We start from the raw sequence: 22,418 nt of genomic DNA, 5'->3' as shown, positions 1-22,418 counted from the left end.
CGAATTCACCATGTTACTCAGATTCGGCACACCAAATTTTGATAAATCTTTAGAAGTACGCATATTACAAGAGCCTGCTACTGGGAACTAACTGAATTCACAGAGAAACAGTGTTTCCGTTCCTTAAAACGTTGCTCTACCTTGAATAACAAGCTTATTACATGCGAATCCTATTGGGAACCTACTGAATTCACCATGTTACTTAGCGTCCGTTCCTTAAAATGTTGTTACATATTGAAAAGCACACTCATACAAGCATGTCCCATTGGGAACTCACTGAATTCGCCTAGAAATTTTGATTCCTTTCGTGAAAATTTTTCTATATCCCGAACAGTCCACAAATTACTACTGCGGCCTATTGGGAACTAACCGAATTCACCATGTTACTCAGATTCGGCACACCAAATTTTGATAAATCTTAAGAAGTACGAATATTACAATAGCCTGCTACTGGGAACTAACTGAATTCACAGAGAAACAGTGTTTCCGTTCCTTAAAACGTTGTTCTATCTTGAATAACAAGCTTTTTACATGCGAATCCTATTAGGAACCTACTGAAATCACCATGTTACTTAGATTCCATTCCTTAAAATGTTGTTACATATTGAAAAGCACACTCATACAAGCATGTCCCATTGGGAACTCACTGAATTCGCCTAGAAATTATGATTCCATTCGTGAAAATTTTTCTAATCCCGAACAGTCCACTTATTACTACTTAGGCCTATTGGGAACTAACCGAATTCACCATGTTACTCAGATTCGGCACACCAAATTTTGATAAATCTTTAGAAGTACGCATATTACAAGAGCCTGCTACTGGGAACTAACTGAATTCACAGAGAAACAGTGTTTCTGTTCCTTAAAACGTTGCTCTATCTTGAATAACAAGCTTATTACATGCGAATACTATTTGGAACCTACTGAATTCACCATGATACATAGCGTCCGTTCCTTAAAATGTTGTTACATGTTGAAAAGCACACTCATACAAGCATGTCCCATTGGGAACTCACTGAATTCGCCTAGAAATTTTGATTCCATTCGTGAAAATTTTTCTATATCCCGAACAGTCCACTTATTACTACTGCGGCCTATTGGGAACTAACCGAATTCACCATGTTACTCAGATTCGGCACACCAAATTTTGATAAATCTTTAGAAGTACGCATATTACCAGAGCCTGCTACTGGGAACTAACTGAATTCACAGAGAAACAGTGTTTCCGTTCCTTAAAACGTTGCTCTATCTTGAATAACAAGCTTATTACATGCGAATCCTATTGGGAACCTACTGAATTCACCATGTTACTTAGAGTACGTTCCTTAAAATGTTGTTACATATTGAAAAGCACACTCATACAAGCATGTCCCATTGGGAACTCACTGAATTCGCCTAGAAATTTTGATTCCATTCGTGAAAATTTTTCTATATCCCGAACAGTCCACGTATTACTACTGCGGCCTTTTGGGAACTAACCGAATTCACCATGTTACTCAGATTCGGCACACCAAATTTTGATAAATCTTTAGAAGTACGCATATTACAAGAGCCTGCTACTGGGAACTAACTGAATTCACAGAGAAACAGTGTTTCCGTTCCTTAAAACGTTGCTCTATCTTGAATAACAAGCTTATTACATGCGAATCCTATTTGGAACCTACTGAACTCACCATGATACTTAGCGTCCGTTCCTTAAAATGTTGTTACATATTGAAAAGCACACTCATACAAGCATGTCCCATTGGGAACTCACTGAATTCGCCTAGAAATTTTGATTCCATTCGTGAAAATTTTTCTATATCCCGAACACTCCACTTATTACTACTGCGACCTAGGGAACTAAACGAATTCACCATGTTACTCAGATTCGGCACACCAAATTTTGATAAATCTTTAGAAGTACGCATATTACAAGAGCCTGCTACTGGGAACTAACTGAATTCACAGAGAAACAGTGTTTCCGTTCCTTAAAACGTTGCTCTATCTTGAATAACAAGCTTATTATATGCGAATCCTATTGGGAACCAACTGAATTCACCATGTTACTTAGAGTCCGTTCCTTAAAATGTTGTTACATATTGAAAAGCACACTCATACAAGCATGTCCCATTGGGAACTCACTGAATTCGCCTAGAAATTTTGATTCAATTCGTGAAAATTTTTCTATATCCCGAACAGTCCACTTATTACTGCGGCCTATTGGGAACTAACCGAATTCACCATGTTACTCAGATTCGGCACACCAAATTATGATAAATCTTTAGAAGTACGCATATTACAAGAGCCTGCTACTGGGAACTAACTGAATTCACAGAGAAACAGTGTTTCCGTTCCTTAAAACGTTGCTCTATCTTGAATAACAAGCTTATTACATGCGAATCCTATTGGGAACCTATTGAATTCACCATGTTACTTAGAGTCCGTTCCTTAAAATGTTGTTACATATTGAAAAGCACACTCATACAAGCATGTCCCATTGGGAACTCACTGAATTCGCCTAGAAATTTTGATTCCATTCGTGAAAATTTTTCTATATCCCGAACAGTCCACAAATTAGTACTGCGGAGTATTGGGAACTAACCGAATTCACCATGTTACTCAGATTCGGCACACCAAATTTTGATAAATCTTTAGAAGTACGCATATTACAAGAGCCTGCTACTGGGAACTAACTGAATTCACAGAGAAACAGTGTTTCCGTTCCTTAAAACGTTGCTCTACCTTGAATAACAAGCTTATTACATGCGAATCCTATTGGGAACCTACTGAATTCACCATGTTACTTAGAGTCCGTTCCTTAAAATGTTGTTACATATTGAAAAGCACACTCAAACAAGCATGTCCCATAGGGAACTCACTGAATTCGCCTAGAAATTTTGATTCCATTCGTGAAAATTTTTCTATATCCCGAACAGTCCACTTATTACTACTGCGGCCTATTGGGAACTAACCGAATTCACCATGTTACTCAGATTCGGCACACCAAATTTTGATAAATCTTTAGAAGTACGCATATTACAAGAGCCTGCTACTGGGAACTAACTGAATTCACAGAGAAACAGTGTTTCCGTTCCTTAAAACGTTGCTCTATCTTGAATAACAAGCTTATTACATGCGAAACCTATTGGGAACCTACTGAATTCACCATGTTACTTAGAGTCCGTTCCTTAAAATGTTGTTACATATTGAAAAGCACACTCATACAAGCATGTCCCATTGGGAACTCACTGAATTCGCCTAGAAATTTTGATTCCATTCGTGAAAATTTTTCTAATCCCGAACAGTCCACTTATTACTACTGCGGCCTATTGGGAACTAACCGAATTCACCATGTTACTCAGATTCGGCACACCAAATTTTGATAAATCTTTAGAAGTACGCATATTACAAGAGCCTGCTACTGGGAACTAACTGAATTAACAGAGAAACAGTGTTTCTGTTCCTTAAAACGTTGCTCTATCTTGAATAACAAGCTTATTACATGCGAATCCTATTGGGAACCTACTGAATTCACCATGTTACTTAGAGTCCGTTCCTTAAAATGTTGTTACATATTGAAAAGCACACTCATACAAACATGTCCCATTGGGAACTCACTGAATTCGCCTAGAAATTTTGATTCCATTCGTGAAAATTTTTCTATATCCCGAACAGTCCACTTAGTACTACTGCGGCCTATTGGGAACTAACCGAATTCACCATGTTACTCAGATTCGGCACACCAAATTTTGATAAATCTTTAGAAGTACGCATATTACAAGAGCCTGCTACTGGGTTCTAACTGAATTCACAGAGAAACAGTGTTTCCGTTCCTTAAAACTTTGCTCTATCTTGAATAACAAGCTTATTACATGCGAATCCTATTTGGAACCTACTGAATTCACCAAGATACTTAGCGTCCGTTCCTTTAAATGTTGTTACATATTGAAAAGCACACTCATACAAGCATGTCCCATTGGGAACTCACTGAATTCGCCTAGAAATTTTGATTCCATTCGTGAAAATTTTTCTATATCCCGAACAGTCCACTTATTACTACTGCGGCCTATTGGGAACTAACCGAATTCACCATGTCACTCAGATTCGGCACACCAAATTTTGATAAATCTTTAGAAGTACGCATATTACAAGAGCCTGCTATTGGGAACTAACTGAATTCACAGAGAAACAGTGTTTCCGTTCCTTAAAACGTTGCTCTATCTTGAATAAAAAGCTTATTACATGCGAATCCTATTTGGAACCTACTGAACTCACCATGATACTTAGCGTCCGTTCCTTAAAATGTTGTTACATATTGAAAAGCACACTCATACAAGCATGTCCCATTGGGAACTCACTGAATTCGCCTAGAAATTTTGATTCCATTCGTGAAAATTTTTCTATATCCCGAACACTCCACTTATTACTACTGCGGCCTAGGGAACTAAACGAATTCACCATGTTACTCAGATTCGGCACACCAAATTTTGATAAATCTTTAGAAGTACGCATATTACAAGAGCCTGCTACTGGGAACTAACTGAATTCACAGAGAAACAGTGTTTCCGTTCCTTAAAACGTTGCTCTATCTTGAATAACAAGCTTATTATATGCGAATCCTATTGGGAACCTACTGAATTCACCGTGTTACTTAGATTCCGTTCCTTAAAATGTTGTTACATATTGAAAAGCACACTCATACAAGCATGTCCCATTGGGAACTCACTGAATTCGCCTAGAAATTTTGATTCCATTCGTGAAAATTTTTCTATATCCCGAACAGTCCACAAATTACTACTGCGGCCTATTGGGAACTAACCGAATTCACCATGTTACTCAGATTCGGCACACCAAATTTTGATAAATCTTTAGAAGTACGCATATTACAAGAGCCTGCTACTGGGAACTAACTGAATTCACAGAGAAACAGTGTTTCCGTTCCTTAAAACGTTGCTCTATCTTGAATAACAAGCTTATTACATGCGAAACCTATTGGGAACCTACTGAATTCACCATGTTACTTAGAGTCCGTTCCTTAAAATGTTGTTACATATTGAAAAGCACACTCATACAAGCATGTCCCATTGGGAACTCACTGAATTCGCCTAGAAATTTTGATTCCATTCGTGAAAATTTTTCTAATCCCGAACAGTCCACTTATTACTACTGCGGCCTATTGGGAACTAACCGAATTCACCATGTTACTCAGATTCGGCACACCAAATTTTGATAAATCTTTAGAAGTACGCATATTACAAGAGCCTGCTACTGGGAACTAACTGAATTCACAGAGAAACAGTGTTTCTGTTCCTTAAAACGTTGCTCTATCTTGAATAACAAGCTTATTACATGCGAATCCTATTGGGAACCTACTGAATTCACCATGTTACTTAGAGTCCGTTCCTTAAAATGTTGTTACATATTGAAAAGCACACTCATACAAGCATGTCCCATTGGGAACTCACTGAATTCGCCTAGAAATTTTGATTCCATTCGTGAAAATTTTTCTATATCCCGAACAGTCCACTTAGTACTACTGCGGCCTATTGGGAACTAACCGAATTCACCATGTTACTCAGATTCGGCACACCAAATTTTGATAAATCTTTAGAAGTACGCATATTACAAGAGCCTGCTACTGGGAACTAACTGAATTCACAGAGAAACAGTGTTTCCGTTCCTTAAAACGTTGCTCTATCTTGAATAACAAGCTTATTACATGCGAATCCTATTTGGAACCTACTGAATTCACCAAGATACTTAGCGTCCGTTCCTTTAAATGTTGTTACATATTGAAAAGCACACTCATACAAGCATGTCCCATTGGGAACTCACTGAATTCGCCTAGAAATTTTGATTCCATTCGTGAAAATTTTCTATATCCCGAACACTCCACTTATTATTACTGCGGCCTATTGGGAACTAACCGAATTCACCATGTCACTCAGATTCGGCACACCAAATTTTGATAAATCTTTAGAAGTACGCATATTACAAGAGCCTGCTATTGGGAACTAACTTAATTCACAGAGAAACAGTGTTTCCGTTCCTTAAAACGTTGCTCTATCTTGAATAAAAAGCTTATTACATGCGAATCCTATTTGGAACCCACTGAACTCACCATGATACTTAGCGTCCGTTCCTTAAAATGTTGTTACATATTGAAAAGCACACTCATACAAGCATGTCCCATTGGGAACTCACTGAATTCGCCTAGAAATTTTGATTCCATTCGTGAAAATTTTTCTATATCCCGAACACTCCACTTATTACTACTGCGGCCTAGGGAACTAAACGAATTCACCATGTTACTCAGATTCGGCACACCAAATTTTGATAAATCTTTAGAAGTACGCATATTACAAGAGCCTGCTACTGGGAACTAACTGAATTCACAGAGAAACAGTGTTTCCGTTCCTTAAAACGTTGCTCTATCTTGAATAACAAGCTTATTATATGCGAATCCTATTGGGAACCTACTGAATTCACCGTGTTACTTAGAGTCCGTTCCTTAAAATGTTGTTACATATTGAAAAGCACACTCATACAAGCATGTCCCATTGGGAACTCACTGAATTCGCCTAGAAATTTTGATTCCATTCGTGAAAATTTTTCTATATCACGAACAGTCCACAAATTACTACTGCGGCCTATTGGGAACTAACCGAATTCACCATGTTACTCAGATTCGGCACACCAAATTTTGATAAATCTTTAGAAGTACGCATATTACAAGAGCCTGCTACTGGGAACTAACTGAATTCACAGAGAAACAGTGTTTCCGTTCCTTAAAACGTTGCTCTATCTTGAATAACAAGCTTATTACATGCGAATCCTATTGGGAACCTACTGAATTCACCATGTTACTTAGAGTCCGTTCCTTAAAATGTTGTTACATATTGAAAAGCACACTCATACAAGCATGTCCCATTGGGAACTCACTGAATTCGCCTAGAAATTTTGATTCCATTCGTGAAAATTTTTCTATATCCCGAACAGTCCACTTATTACTACTGCGGCCTATTGGGAACTAACCGAATTCACCATGTTACTCAGATTCGGCACACCAAATTTTGATAAATCTTTAGAAGTACGCATATTACAAGAGCCTGCTACTGGGAACTAACTGAATTCACCGAGAAACAGTGTTTCCGTTCCTTAAAACGTTGCTCTATATTGAATAACAAGCTTATTACATGCGAAACCTATTGGGAACCTACTGAATTCACCATGTTACTTAGAGTCCGTTCCTTAAAATGTTGTTACATATTGAAAAGCACACTCATACAAGCATGTCCCATTGGGAACTCACTGAATTCGCCTAGAAATTTTGATTCCATTCGTGAAAATTTTTCTAATCCCGAACAGTCCACTTATTACTACTGCGGCCTATTGGGAACTAACCGAATTCACCATGTTACTCAGATTCGGCACACCAAATTTTGATAAATCTTTAGAAGTACGCATATTACAAGAGCCTGCTACTGGGAACTAACTGAATTCACAGAGAAACAGTGTTTCTGTTCCTTAAAACGTTGCTCTATCTTGAATAACAAGCTTATTACATGCGAATCCTATTGGGAACCTACTGAATTCACCATGTTACTTAGAGTCCGTTCCTTAAAATGTTGTTACATATTGAAAAGCACACTCATACAAGCATGTCCCATTGGGAACTCACTGAATTCGCCTAGAAATTTTGATTCCATTCGTGAAAATTTTTCTATATCCCGAACAGTCCACTTAGTACTACTGCGGCCTATTGGGAACTAACCGAATTCACCATGTTACTCAGATACGGCACACCAAATTTTGATAAATCTTTAGAAGTACGCATATTACAAGAGCCTTCTACTGGGAACTAACTGAATTCACAGAGAAACAGTGTTTCCGTTCCTTAAAACGTTGCTCTATCTTGAATAACAAGCTTATTACATGCGAATCCTATTTGGAACCTACTGAATTCACCATGATACTTAGCGTCCGTTCCTTTAAATGTTGTTACATATTGAAAAGCACACTCATACAAGCATGTCCCATTGGGAACTCACTGAATTCGCCTAGAAATTTTGATTCCATTCGTGAAAATTTTTCTATATCCCGAACACTCCACTTATTATTACTGCGGCCTATTGGGAACTAACCGAATTCACCATGTCACTCAGATTCGGCACACCAAATTTTGATAAATCTTTAGAAGTACGCATATTACAAGAGCCTGCTACTGGGAACTAACTGAATTCACAGAGAAACAGTGTTTCCGTTCCTTAAAACGTTGCTCTATCTTGAATAACAAGCTTATTACATGCGAATCCTATTTGGAACCTACTGAACTCACCATGATACTTAGCGTCCGTTCTTTAAATGTTGTTACATATTGAAAAGCACACTCATACAAGCATGTCCCATTGGGAACTCACTGAATTCGCCTAGAAATTTTGATTCCATTCGTGAAAATTTTTCTATATCCCGAACAGTCCACTTATTACTACTGCGGCCTAGGGAACTAAACGAATTCACCATGTTACTCAGATTCGGCACACCAAATTTTGATAAATCTTTAGAAGTACGCATATTACAAGAGCCTGCTACTGGGAACTAACTGAATTCACAGAGAAACAGTGTTTCCGTTCCTTAAAACGTTGCTCTATCTTGAATAACAAGCTTATTATATGCGAATCCTATTGGGAACCTACGGAATTCACCGTGTTACTTAGAGTCCGTTCCTTAAAATGTTGTTACATATTGAAAAGCACACTCATACAAGCATGTCCCATTGGGAACTCACTGAATTCGCCTAGAAATTTTGATTCCATTCGTGAAAATTTTTCTATATCCCGAACAGTCCACAAATTACTACTGCGGCCTATTGGGAACTAACCGAATTCACCATGTTACTCAGATTCGGCACACCAAATTTTGATAAATCTTTAGAAGTACGCATATTACAAGAGCCTGCTACTGGGAACTAACTGAATTCACAGAGAAACAGTGTTTCCGTTCCTTAAAACGTTGCTCTATCTTGAATAACAAGCTTATTACATGCGAATCCTATTGGGAACCTACTGAATTCACCATGTTACTTAGAGTCCGTTCCTTAAAATGTTGTTACATATTGAAAAGCACACTCAAACAAGCATGTCCCATTGGGAACTCACTGAATTCGCCTAGAAATTTTGATTCCATTCGTGAAAATTTTTCTATATCCCGAACAGTCCACTTATTACTACTGCGGCCTATTGGGAACTAACCGAATTCACCATGTTACTCAGATTCGGCACACCAAATTTTGATAAATCTTTAGAAGTACGCATATTACAAGAGCCTGCTACTGGGAACTAACTGAATTCACAGAGAAACAGTGTTTCCGTTCCTTAAAACGTTGCTCTATCTTGAATAACAAGCTTATTACATGCGAAACCTATTGGGAACCTACTGAATTCACCATGTTACTTAGAGTCCGTTCCTTAAAATGTTGTTACATATTGAAAAGCACACTCATACAAGCATGTCCCATTTGGAACTCACTGAATTCGCCTAGAAATTTTGATTCCATTCGTGAAAATTTTTCTATATCCCGAACAGTCCACTTATTACTACTGCGGCCTATTTGGAACTAACCGAATTCACCATGTTACTCAGATTCGGCACACCAAATTTTGATAAATCTTTAGAAGTACGCATATTAAAAGAGCCTGCTACTGGGAACTAACTGAATTCACAGAGAAACAGTGCTTCTGTTACTTAAAACGTTGCTCTATCTTGAATAACAAGCTTATTACATGCGAATCCTATTGGGAACCTACTGAATTCACCATGTTACTTAGAGTCCGTTCCTTAAAATGTTGTTACATATTGAAAAGCACACTCATACAAGCATGTCCCATTGGGAACTCACTGAATTTGCCTAGAAATTTTGATTCCATTCGTGAAAATTTTTCTATATCCCGAACAGTCCACTTAGTACTACTGCGGCCTATTGGGAACTAACCGAATTCAACATGTTACTCAGATTCGGCACACCAAATTTTGATAAATCTTTAGAAGTACGCATATTACAAGAGCTTGCTACTGGGAACTAACTGAATTCACAGAGAAACAGTGTTTCCGTTCCTTAAAACGTTGCTCTATCTTGAATAACAAGCTTATTACATGCGAATCCTCTTTGGAACCTACTGAATTCACCAAGATACTTAGCGTCCGTTCCTTAAAATGTTGTTACATATTGAAAAGCACACTCATACAAGCATGTCCCATTGGGAACTCACTGAATTCGCCTAGAAATTTTGATTCCATTCGTGAAAATTTTTCTATATCCCGAACAGTCCACTTATTACTACTGCGGCCTATTGGGAACTAACCGAAAACCATGTCACTCAGATTCGGCACACCAAATTTTGATAAATCTTTAGAAGTACGCATATTACAAGAGCCTGCTACTGGGAACTAACTGAATTCACAGAGAAACAGTGTTTCCGTTCCTTAAAACTTTGCTCTATCTTGAATAACAAGCTTTTTACATGCGAATCCTATTGGGAACCTACTGAATTCACCATGATACTTAGCGTCCGTTCCTTAAAATGTTGTTACATATTGAAAAGCACACTCATACAAGCATGTCCCATTGGGAACTCACTGAATTCGCCTAGAAATTTTGATTCCATTCGTGAAAATTTTTCTATATCCCGAACAGTCCACTTATTACTACTGCGGCCTATTGGGAACTAACCGAATTCACCATGTTACTCAGATTCGGCACACCAAATTTTGATAAATCTTAAGAAGTACGAATATTACAAGAGCCTGCTACTGGGAACTAACTGAATTCACAGAGAAACAGTGCTTCCGTTCCTTCAAACGTTGCTCTATCTTGAATAACAAGCTTTTTACATGCGAATCCTATTGGGAACCTACTGAATTGACCATGTTACTTAGAGTCCGTTCCTTAAAATGTTGTTACATATTGAAAAGCACACCCATACAAGCATGTCCCATTGGGAACTCACTGAATTCGCCTAGAAATGTTGATTCCATTCGTGAAAATTTTTCTAATCCCGAACAGTCCACTTATTACTACTGCGGCCTATTGGGAACTAACCGAATTCACCATGTTACTCAGATTCGGCACACCAAATTTTGATAAATCTTTAGAAGTACGCATATTACAAGAGCCTGCTACTGGGAACTAACTGAATTCACTGAGAAACAGTGTTTCCGTTCCATAAAACGTTGCTCTATCTTGAATAACAAGCTTTTTACATGCGAATCCTATTGGGAACCTACTGAATTCACCATGATACTTAGCGTCCGTTCCTTAAAATGTTGTTACATATTGAAAAGCACACTCATACAAGCATGTCCCATTGGGAACTCAATGAATTCGCCTAGAAATTTTGATTCCATTACTACTGCGGCCTATTGGGAACTAACCGAATTCACCATGTTACTCAGATTTGGCACACCAAATTTTGATAAATTTTAGAAGTACGCATATTACAAGAGCCTGCCATTGGGAACTTACTGAATTCACAGAGAAACAGTGTTTCCGTTCCTTAAAACTTTGCTCTATATTGAATAACAAGCTTATTACATGCGAATCCTATTGGGAACCTACTGAATTCACCATGTTACTAGAGTCCGTTCCTTAAAATGTTGTTACATATGAAAAGCACACTCATACAAGCATGTCCCATTGGGAACTCACTGAATTCGTCTAGAAATTTTGATTCCATTCGTGAAAATTTTTCTATATCCCGAAAACTCCACTTATTACTACTACGGCCTATTGGGAACTAACCGAATTCACCATGTTACTCAGATTCCGCACACCAAATTTTGATAAATCTTTAGAAGTACGCATATTACAAGAGCCTGCTACTGGGAACTAACTGAATTCACAGAGAAACAGTGTTTCCGTTCCTTAAAACGTTGCTCTATCTTGAATAACAAGCTTATTACATGCGAATCCTATTTGGAACCTACTGAATTCACCATGATACTTAGCGTCCGTTCCTTAAAATGTTGTTACATATTGAAAAGCACACTAATACAAGCATGTCCCATTGGGAACTCACTGAATTCGCCTAAAAATTTTGAATCCATTCGTGACAATGTTTCTATATCCCGAACAGTCCCCTTATTACTACTGCGGCCTATTGGGAACTAACCGAATTCACCATGTTACTCAGATTCGGCACACCAAATTTTGATAAATCTTAAGAAGTACGAATATTACAAGAGCCTGCTACTGGGAACTAACTGAATTCACAGAGAAACAGTGTTTCCGTTCCTTAAAACGTTGCTCTATCTTGAATAACAAGCTTTTTACATGCGAATCCTATTGGGAACCTAGTGAATTCACCATGTTACTTAGAGTCCGTTCCTTAAAATGTTGTTACATATTGAAAAGCACACTCATACAAGCATGTCCCATTAGGAACTCACTGAATTCGCCCAGAAATGTTGATTCCATTCGTGAAAATTTTTCTATATCCCGAACAGTCCACTTATTACTACTGCGGCCTATTGGGAACTAACCGAATTCACCATGTTACTCAGATTCGGCACACCAAATTTTGATAAATCTTTAGAAGTACGCATATTACAAGAGCCTGCTACTGGGAACTAACTGAATTCACAGAGAAACAGTGTTTCCGTTCCTTAAAACGTTGCTCTATCTTGAATAACAAGCTTATTACATGCGAAACCTATTGGGAACCTACTGAATTCACCATGTTACTTAGAGTCCGTTCCTTAAAATGTTGTTACATATTGAAAAGCACACTCATACAAGCATGTCCCATTAGGAACTCACTGAATTCGCCCAGAAATGTTGATTCCATTCGTGAAAATTTTTCTATATCCCGAACAGTCCACTTATTACTACTGCGGCCTATTGGGAACTAACCGAATTCACCATGTTACTCAGATTCGGCACACCAAATTTTGATAAATCTTTAGAAGTACGCATATTACAAGAGCCTGCTACTGGGAACTAACTGAATTCAGAGAGAAACAGTGTTTCCGTTCCTTAAAACGTTGCTCTATCTTGAATAACAAGCTTATTACATGCGAAACCTATTGGGAACCTACTGAATTCACCATGTTACTTAGAGTCCGTTCCTTAAAATGTTGTTACATATTGAAAAGCACACTCATACAAGCATGTCCCATTTGGAACTCACTGAATTCGCCTAGAAATTTTGATTCCATTCGTGAAAATTTTTCTATATCCCGAACAGTCCACTTATTACTACTGCGGCCTATTTGGAACTAACCGAATTCACCATGTTACTCAGATTCGGCACACCAAATTTTGATAAATCTTTAGAAGTACGCATATTACAAGAGCCTGCTACTGGGAACTAACTGAATTCACAGAGAAACAGTGCTTCTGTTCCTTAAAAGGTTGCTCTATCTTGAATAACAAGCTTATTACATGCGAATCCTATTGGGAACCTACTGAATTCACCATGTTACTTAGAGTCCGTTCCTTAAAATGTTGTTACATATTGAAAAGCACACTCATACAAGCATGTCCCATTGGGAACTCACTGAATTTGCCTAGAAATTTTGATTCCATTCGTGAAAATTTTTCTATATCCCGAACAGTCCACTTAGTACTACTGCGGCCTATTGGGAACTAACCGAATTCACCATGTTACTCAGATTCGGCACACCAAATTTTGATAAATCTTTAGAAGTACGCATATTACAAGAGCTTGCTACTGGGAACTAACTGAATTCACAGAGAAACAGTGTTTCCGTTCCTTAAAACGTTGCTCTATCTTGAATAACAAGCTTATTACATGCGAATCCTCTTTGGAACCTACTGAATTCACCAAGATACTTAGCGTCCGTTCCTTAAAATGTTGTTACATATTGAAAAGCACACTCATACAAGCATGTCCCATTGGGAACTCACTGAATTCGCCTAGAAATTTTGATTCCATTCGTGAAAATTTTTCTATATCCCGAACACTCCACTTATTATTACTGCGGCCTATTGGGAACTAACCGAAAACCATGTCACTCAGATTCGGCACACCAAATTTTGATAAATCTTTAGAAGTACGCATATTACAAGAGCCTGCTACTGGGAACTAACTGAATTCACAGAGAAACAGTGTTTCCGTTCCTTAAAACTTTGCTCTATCTTGAATAACAAGCTTTTTACATGCGAATCCTATTGGGAACCTACTGAATTCACCATGATATTTAGCGTCCGTTCCTTAAAATGTTGTTACATATTGAATAGCACACTCATACAAGCATGTCCCATTGGGAACTCACTGAATTCGCCTAGAAATTTTGATTCCATTCGTGAAAATTTTTCTATATCCCGAACAGTCCACTTATTACTACTGCGGCCTATTGGGAACTAACCGAATTCACCATGTTACTCAGATTCGGCACACCAAATTTTGATAAATCTTAAGAAGTACGAATATTACAAGAGCCTGCTACTGGGAACTAACTGAATTCACAGAGAAACAGTGTTTCCGTTCCTTCAAACGTTGCTCTATCTTGAATAACAAGCTTTTTACATGCGAATCCTATTGGGAACCTACTGAATTGACCATGTTACTTAGAGTCCGTTCCTTAAAATGTTGTTACATATTGAAAAGCACACTCATACAAGCATGTCCCATTGGGAACTCACTGAATTCGCCTAGAAATGTTGATTCCATTCGTGAAAATTTTTCTAATCCCGAACAGTCCACTTATTACTACTGCGGCCTATTGGGAACTAACCGAATTCACCATGTTACTCAGATTCGGCACACCAAATTTTGATAAATCTTTAGAAGTACGCATATTACAAGAGCCTGCTACTGGGAACTAACTGAATTCACTGAGAAACAGTGTTTCCGTTCCTTAAAACGTTGCTCTATCTTGAATAACAAGCTTTTTACATGCGAATCCTATTGGGAACCTACTGAATTCACCATGATACTTAGCGTCCGTTCCTTAAAATGTTGTTACATATTGAAAAGCACACTCATACAAGCATGTCCCATTGGGAACTCAATGAATTCGCCTAGAAATTTTGATTCCATTACTACTGCGGCCTATTGGGAACTAACCGAATTCACCATGTTACTCAGATTTGGCACACCAAATTTTGCTAAATTTTAGAAGTACGCATATTACAAGAGCCTGCCATTGGGAACTTACTGAATTCACAGAGAAACAGTGTTTCCGTTCCTTAAAACTTTGCTCTATATTGAATAACAAGCTTATTACATGCGAATCCTATTGGGAACCTACTGAATTCACCATGTTACTTAGAGTCCGTTCCTTAAAATGTTGTTACATATTGAAAAGCACACTCATACAAGCATGTCCCATTGGGAACTCACTGAATTCGTCTAGAAATTTTGATTCCATTCGTGAAAATTTTTCTATATCCCGAAAACTCCACTTATTACTACTACGGCCTATTGGGAACTAACCGAATTCACCATGTTACTCAGATTCGTCACATAATTTTGATAAATCTTTAGAAGTACGCATATTACAAGAGCCTGCTACTGGGAACTCTCTGAATTCACAGAGAAACAGTATTTCCGTTCCTTAAAACGTAGCTCTATCTTGAATAACAAGCTTATTACATGAGAATCCTATTGGGAACCTACTGAATTCACCATGATACTTAGCGTCCATTCCTTAAAATGTTGTTACATATTGAAAAGCACACTCAAACAAGCATGTCCCATTGTGAACTCACTGAATTCGCCTAGAAATGTTGATTCCATTCGTGAAAATTTTTCTATATCTCGAACAGTCCACTTATTACTACTGGGGCCTATTGGGAACTAACCGAAATCACCATGTTACTCAGATTCCGCACACCAAATTTTGATAAATCTTTAGAAGTACGCATATTACAAGAGCCTGCTACTGGGAACTAACTGAATTCACAGAGAAACAGTGTTTCCGTTCCTTAAAACGTTGCTCTATCTTGAATAACAAGCTTATTACATGCGAATCCTATTTGGAACCTACTGAATTCACCATGATACTTAGCGTCCGTTCCTTAAAATGTTGTTACATATTGAAAAGCACACTAATACAAGCATGTCCCATTGGGAACTCACTGAATTCGCCTAAAAATTTTGAATCCATTCGTGACAATGTTTCTATATCCCGAACAGTCCCCTTATTACTACTGCGGCCTATTGGGAACTAACCGAATTCACCATGTTACTCAGATTCGGCACACCAAATTTTGATAAATCTTTAGAAGTACGCATATTACAAGAGCCTGCTACTGGGAACTAACTGAATTCACAGAGAAACAGTGTTTCCGTTCCTTAAAACGTTGCTCTATCTTGAATAACAAGCTTATTACATGCGAATCCTATTGGGAACCTACTGAATTCACCATGTTACTTAGAGTCCGTTCCTTAAAATGTTGTTAGATATTGAAAAGCACACTCATACAACCATGTCCCATCGGGAACTCACTGAATTCGCCTAGAAATTTTGATTCCATTCGTGAAAATTTTTCTATATCCCGAACAGTCCACTTATTACTACTGCGGCCTATTGGGAACTAACCGAATTCACCATGTTACTCAGATTCGGCACACCAAATTTTGATAAATCTTTAGAAGTACGCATATTACAAGAGCCTGCTACTGGGAACTAACTGAATTCACAGAGAAACAGTTTTTCCGTTCCTTAAAACGTTGCTCTATCTTGAATAACAAGCTTATTACATGCGAATCCTATTTGGAACCTACTGAATTCACCATGATACTTAGCGTCCGTTCCTTAAAATGTTGTTACATATTGAAAAGCACACTCATACAAGCATGTCCCATTGGGAACTCACTGAATTCGCCTAGAAATTTTGATTCCATTCATGATAATTTTTCTATATCCCGAACAGTCCACTTATTTCTACTGCGGCCTATTGGGAACTAACCGAATTCACCATGTTACTCAGATTCGGCACACCAAATTTTGATAATATTTAGAAGTACGCATATTACAAGAGCGTGCTACTGGGAACTAACTGAATTCACAGAGAAACAGTGTTTCCGTTCCTTAAAACTTGCTCTATCTTGAATAACAAGCTTTTTACATGCGAATACTATTGGGAACCTAGTGAATTCACCATGATACTTAGCGTCCGTTCTTTAAAATGTTGTTACATATTGAAAAGCACAGTCATACAAGCATGTCCCATTGGGAACTCAGTGAATTCGCCTAGAAATTTTGACTCCATTCGTGAAAATTTTTCTATAACCCGAACAGTCCACTTATTACTACTGCGGCCTATTGGGAACTAACCGAATTCACCATGTTACTCAGATTCGGCACACCAAATTTTGATAAATATTTAGAAGTACGCATATTACAAAACCCTCTACTGGGAACTAACTGAATTCACAGAGAAACAGTGTTTCCGTTCCTTAAAACGTTGCTCTATCTTGAATAACAAGCTTATTACATGCGAATCCTATTTGGAACCTACTGAATTCACCATGATACTTAGCGTCCGTTCCTTAAAATGTTGTTACATATTGAAAAGCACACTCATACAAGCATGTCCCATTGGGAACTCACTGAATTCGCCTAGAAAATTTGATTCCATTCGTGAAAATTTTTCTATATCCCGAACAGTCCACTTATTACTACTGCGGCCTATTGGGAACTAACCGAATTCACCATGTTACTCAGATTCGGCACACCAAATTTTGATAAATCTTTAGAAGTACGCATATTACAAGAGCCTGCTATTGGGAACTAACTGAATTCACAGAGAAACAGTGTTTCCGTTCCTTAAAACGTTGCTCTATCTTGAATAACAAGCTTATTACATGCGAAACCTATTGGGAACCTACTGAATTCACCATGTTACTTAGAGTCCGTTCCTTAAAATGTTGTTACATATTGAAAAGAACACTCATACAAGCATGTCCCATTGGGAACTCACTGAATTTGCCTAGAAATTTTGATTCCATTCGTGAAAATTTTTCTATATCCCGAACAGTCCACTTATTACTACTGCGGCCTATTGGGAACTAACCGAATTCACCATGTTACTCAGATTCGGCACACCAAATTTTGATAAATCTTTAGAAGTACGCATATTACAAGAGCCTGCTACTGGGAACTAACTGAATTCACTGAATAACAGTGTTTCCATTCCTTAAAACGTTGCTCTATCTTGAATAACAAGCTTATTACATGCGAATCCTATTGGGAACCTACTGAATTCACCATGTTACTTAGAGTCCGTTCCTTAAAATGTTGTTACATATTGAAACGCACACTCATACAAGCATGTCCCATTGGGAACTCACTGAATTCGCCTAGAAATTTTGATTCCATTCGTGAAAATTTTTCTATATCCCGAACAGTCCACTTATTACTACTGCGGCCTATTGGGAACTAACCGAATTCACCATGTTACTCAGATTCGGCACACCAAATTTTGATAAATCTTTAGAAGTACGCATATTACAAGAGCCTGCTACTGGGAACTAACTGAATTCACAGAGAAACAGTTTTTCCGTCCTTAAAACGTTGCTCTATCTTGAATAACAAGCTTATTACATGCGAATCCTATTTGGAACCTACTGAATTCACCATGATACTTAGCGTCCGTTCCTTAAAATGTTGTTACATATTGAAAAGCACACTCATACAAGCATGTCCCATTGGGAACTCACTGAATTCGCCTAGAAATTTTGATTCCATTCATGATAATTTTTCTATATCCCGAGCAGTCCACTTATTTCTACTGCGGCCTATTGGGAACTAACCGAATTCACCATGTTACTCAGATTCGGCACACCAAATTTTGATAATATTTAGAAGTACGCATATTACAAGAGCGTGCTACTGGGAACTAACTGAATTCACAGAGAAACAGTGTTTCCGTTCCTTAAAACTTGCTCTATCTTGAATAACAAGCTTTTTACATGCGAATACTATTGGGAACCTAGTGAATTCACCATGATACTTAGCGTCCGTTCTTTAAAATGTTGTTACATATTGAAAAGCACAGTCATACAAGCATGTCCCATTGGGAACTCAGTGAATTCGCCTAGAAATTTTGACTCCATTCGTGAAAATTTTTCTATATCCCGAACAGTCCACTTATTACTACTGCGGCCTATTGGGAACTAACCGAATTCACCATGTTACTCAGATTCGGCACACCAAATTTTGATAAATCTTTAGAAGTACGCATATTACAAAACCCTCTACAGGGAACTAACTGAATTCACAGAGAAACAGTGTTTCCGTTCCTTAAAACGTTGCTCTATCTTGAATAACAAGCTTATTACATGCGAATCCTATTTGGAACCTACTGAATTCACCATGATACTTAGCGTCCATTCCTTAAAATGTTGTTACATATTGAAAAGCACACTCATACAAGCATGTCCCATTGGGAACTCACTGAATTCGCCTAGAAAATTTGATTCCATTCGTGAAAATTTTTCTATATCCCGAACAGTCCACTTATTACTACTGCGGCCTATTGGGAACTAACCGAATTCACCATGTTACTCAGATTCGGCACACCAAATTTTGATAAATCTTTAGAAGTACGCATATTACAAGAGCCTGCTATTGGGAACTAACTGAATTCACAGAGAAACAGTGTTTCCGTTCCTTAAAACGTTGCTCTATCTTGAATAACAAGCTTATTACATGCGAAACCTATTGGGAACCTACTGAATTCACCATGTTACTTAGAGTCCGTTCCTTAAAATGTTGTTACATATTGAAAAGCACACTCATACAAGCATGTCCCATTGGGAACTCACTGAATTCGCCTAGAAATTTTGATTCCATTCGTGAAAATTTTTCTATATCCCGAACAGTCCACTTATTACTACTGCGGCCTATTGGGAACTAACCGAATTCACCATGTTACTCAGATTCGGCACACCAAATTTTGATAAATCTTTAGAAGTACGCATATTACAAGAGCCTGCTACTGGGAACTAACTGAATTCACTGAGAAACAGTGTTTCCGTTCCTTAAAACGTTGCTCTATCTTGAATAACAAGCTTATTACATGCGAATCCTATTGGGAACCTACTGAATTCACCATGTTACTTAGAGTCCGTTCCTTAAAATGTTGTTACAAATTGAAACGCACACTCATACAAGCATGTCCCATTGGGAACTCACTGAATTCGCCTAGAAATTTTGATTCCATTCGTGAAAATTTTTCTATATCCCGAACAGTCCACTTATTACTACTGCGGCCTATTGGGAACTAACCGAATTCACCATGTTACTCAGATTCGGCACACCAAATTTTGATAAATCTTTAGAAGTACGCATATTACAAGAGCCTGCTACTGGGAACTAACTGAATTCACAGAGAAACAGTTTTTCCGTTCCTTAAAACGTTGCACTATCTTGAATAACAAGCTTATTACATGCGAATCCTATTTGGAACCTACTGAATTCACCATGATACTTAGCGTCCGTTCCTTAAAATGTTGTTACATATTGAAAAGCACACTCATACAAGCATGTCCCATTGGGAACTCACTGAATTCGCCTAGAAATTTTGATTCCATTCATGATAATTTTTCTATATCCCGAACAGTCCACTTATTTCTACTGCGGCCTATTTTGAACTAACCGAATTCACCATGTTACTCAGATTCGGCACACCAAATTTTGATAATATTTAGAAGTACGCATATTACAAGAGCGTGCTACTGGGAACTAACTGAATTCACAGAGAAACAGTGTTTCCGTTCCTTAAAACTTGCTCTATCTTGAATAACAAGCTTTTTACATGCGAATACTATTGGGAACCTAGTGAATTCACCATGATACTTAGCGTCCGTTCTTTAAAATGTTGTTACATATTGAAAAGCACAGTCATACAAGCATGTCCCATTGGGAACTCAGTGAATTCGCCTAGAAATTTTGACTCCATTCGTGAAAATTTTTCTATATCCCGAACAGTCCACTTATTACTACTGCGGCCTATTGGGAACTAACCGAATTCACCATGTTACTCAGATTCGGCACACCAAATTTTGATAAATCTTTAGAAGTACGCATATTACAAAACCCTCTACTGGGAACTAACTGAATTCACAGAGAAACAGTGTTTCCGTTCCTTAAAACGTTGCTCTATCTTGAATAACAAGCTTATTACATGCGAATCCTATTTGGAACCTACTGAATTCACCATGATACTTAGCGTCCGTTCCTTAAAATGTTGTTACATATTGAAAAGCACACTCATACAAGCATGTCCCATTGGGAACTCACTGAATTCGCCTAGAAAATTTGATTCCATTCGTGAAAATTTTTCTATATCCCGAACAGTCCACTTATTACTACTGCGGCCTATTGGGAACTAACCGAATTCACAATGTTACTCAGATTCGGCACACCAAATTTTGATAAATCTTTAGAAGTACGCATATTACAAGAGCCTGCTATTGGGAACTAACTGAATTCACAGAGAAACAGTGTTTCCGTTCCTTAAAACGTTGCTCTATCTTGAATAACAAGCTTATTACATGCGAAACCTATTGGGAACCTACTGAATTCACCATGTTACTTAGAGTCCGTTCCTTAAAATATTGTTACATATTGAAAAGCACACTCATACAAGCATGTCCCATTGGGAACTCACTGAATTCGCCTAGAAATTTTGATTCCATTCGTGAAAATTTTTCTATATCCCGAACAGTCCACTTATTACTACTGCGGCCTATTGGGAACTAACCGAATTCACCATGTTACTCAGATTCGGCACACCATATTTTGATAAATCTTTAGAAGTACGCATATTACAAGAGCCTGCTACTGGGAACTAACTGAATTCACTGAGAAACAGTGTTTCCGTTCCTTAAAACGTTGCTCTATCTTGAATAACAAGCTTATTACATGCGAATCCTATTGGGAACCTACTGAATTCACCATGTTACTTAGAGTCCGTTCCTTAAAATGTTGTTACATATTGAAACGCACACTCATACAAGCATGTCCCATTGGGAACTCACTGAATTCGCCTAGAAATTTTGATTCCATTCGTGAAAATTTTTCTATATCCCGAACAGTCCACTTGTTACTACTGCGGCCTATTGGGAACTAAACGAATTCACCATGTTACTCAGATTCGGCACACCAAATTTTGATAAATTTTAGAAGTACGCATATTACAAGAGCCTGCTACTGGGAACTAACTGAATTCACAGAGAAACAGTGTTTCCGTTCCTTAAAACGTTGCTCTATCTTGAATAACAAGCTTTTTACATGCGAATCCTATTGGGAACCTACTGAATTCACCATGTTACTTAGAGTCCGTCCTTAAAATGTTGTTACATATTGAAAAGCACACTCATACAAGCATGTCCCATTGGGAACTCACTGAATTCGCCTAGAAATTTTGATTCCATTCGTGAAAATTTTTCTATATCCCGAACACT

Source organism: Rattus norvegicus, chromosome 13 (genome assembly GCF_036323735.1).
Source record: "Rattus norvegicus strain BN/NHsdMcwi chromosome 13, GRCr8, whole genome shotgun sequence".
Lineage (NCBI taxonomy): Eukaryota > Metazoa > Chordata > Mammalia > Rodentia > Muridae > Rattus > Rattus norvegicus.
Note: the sequence above shows the minus strand (reverse complement) of the source record.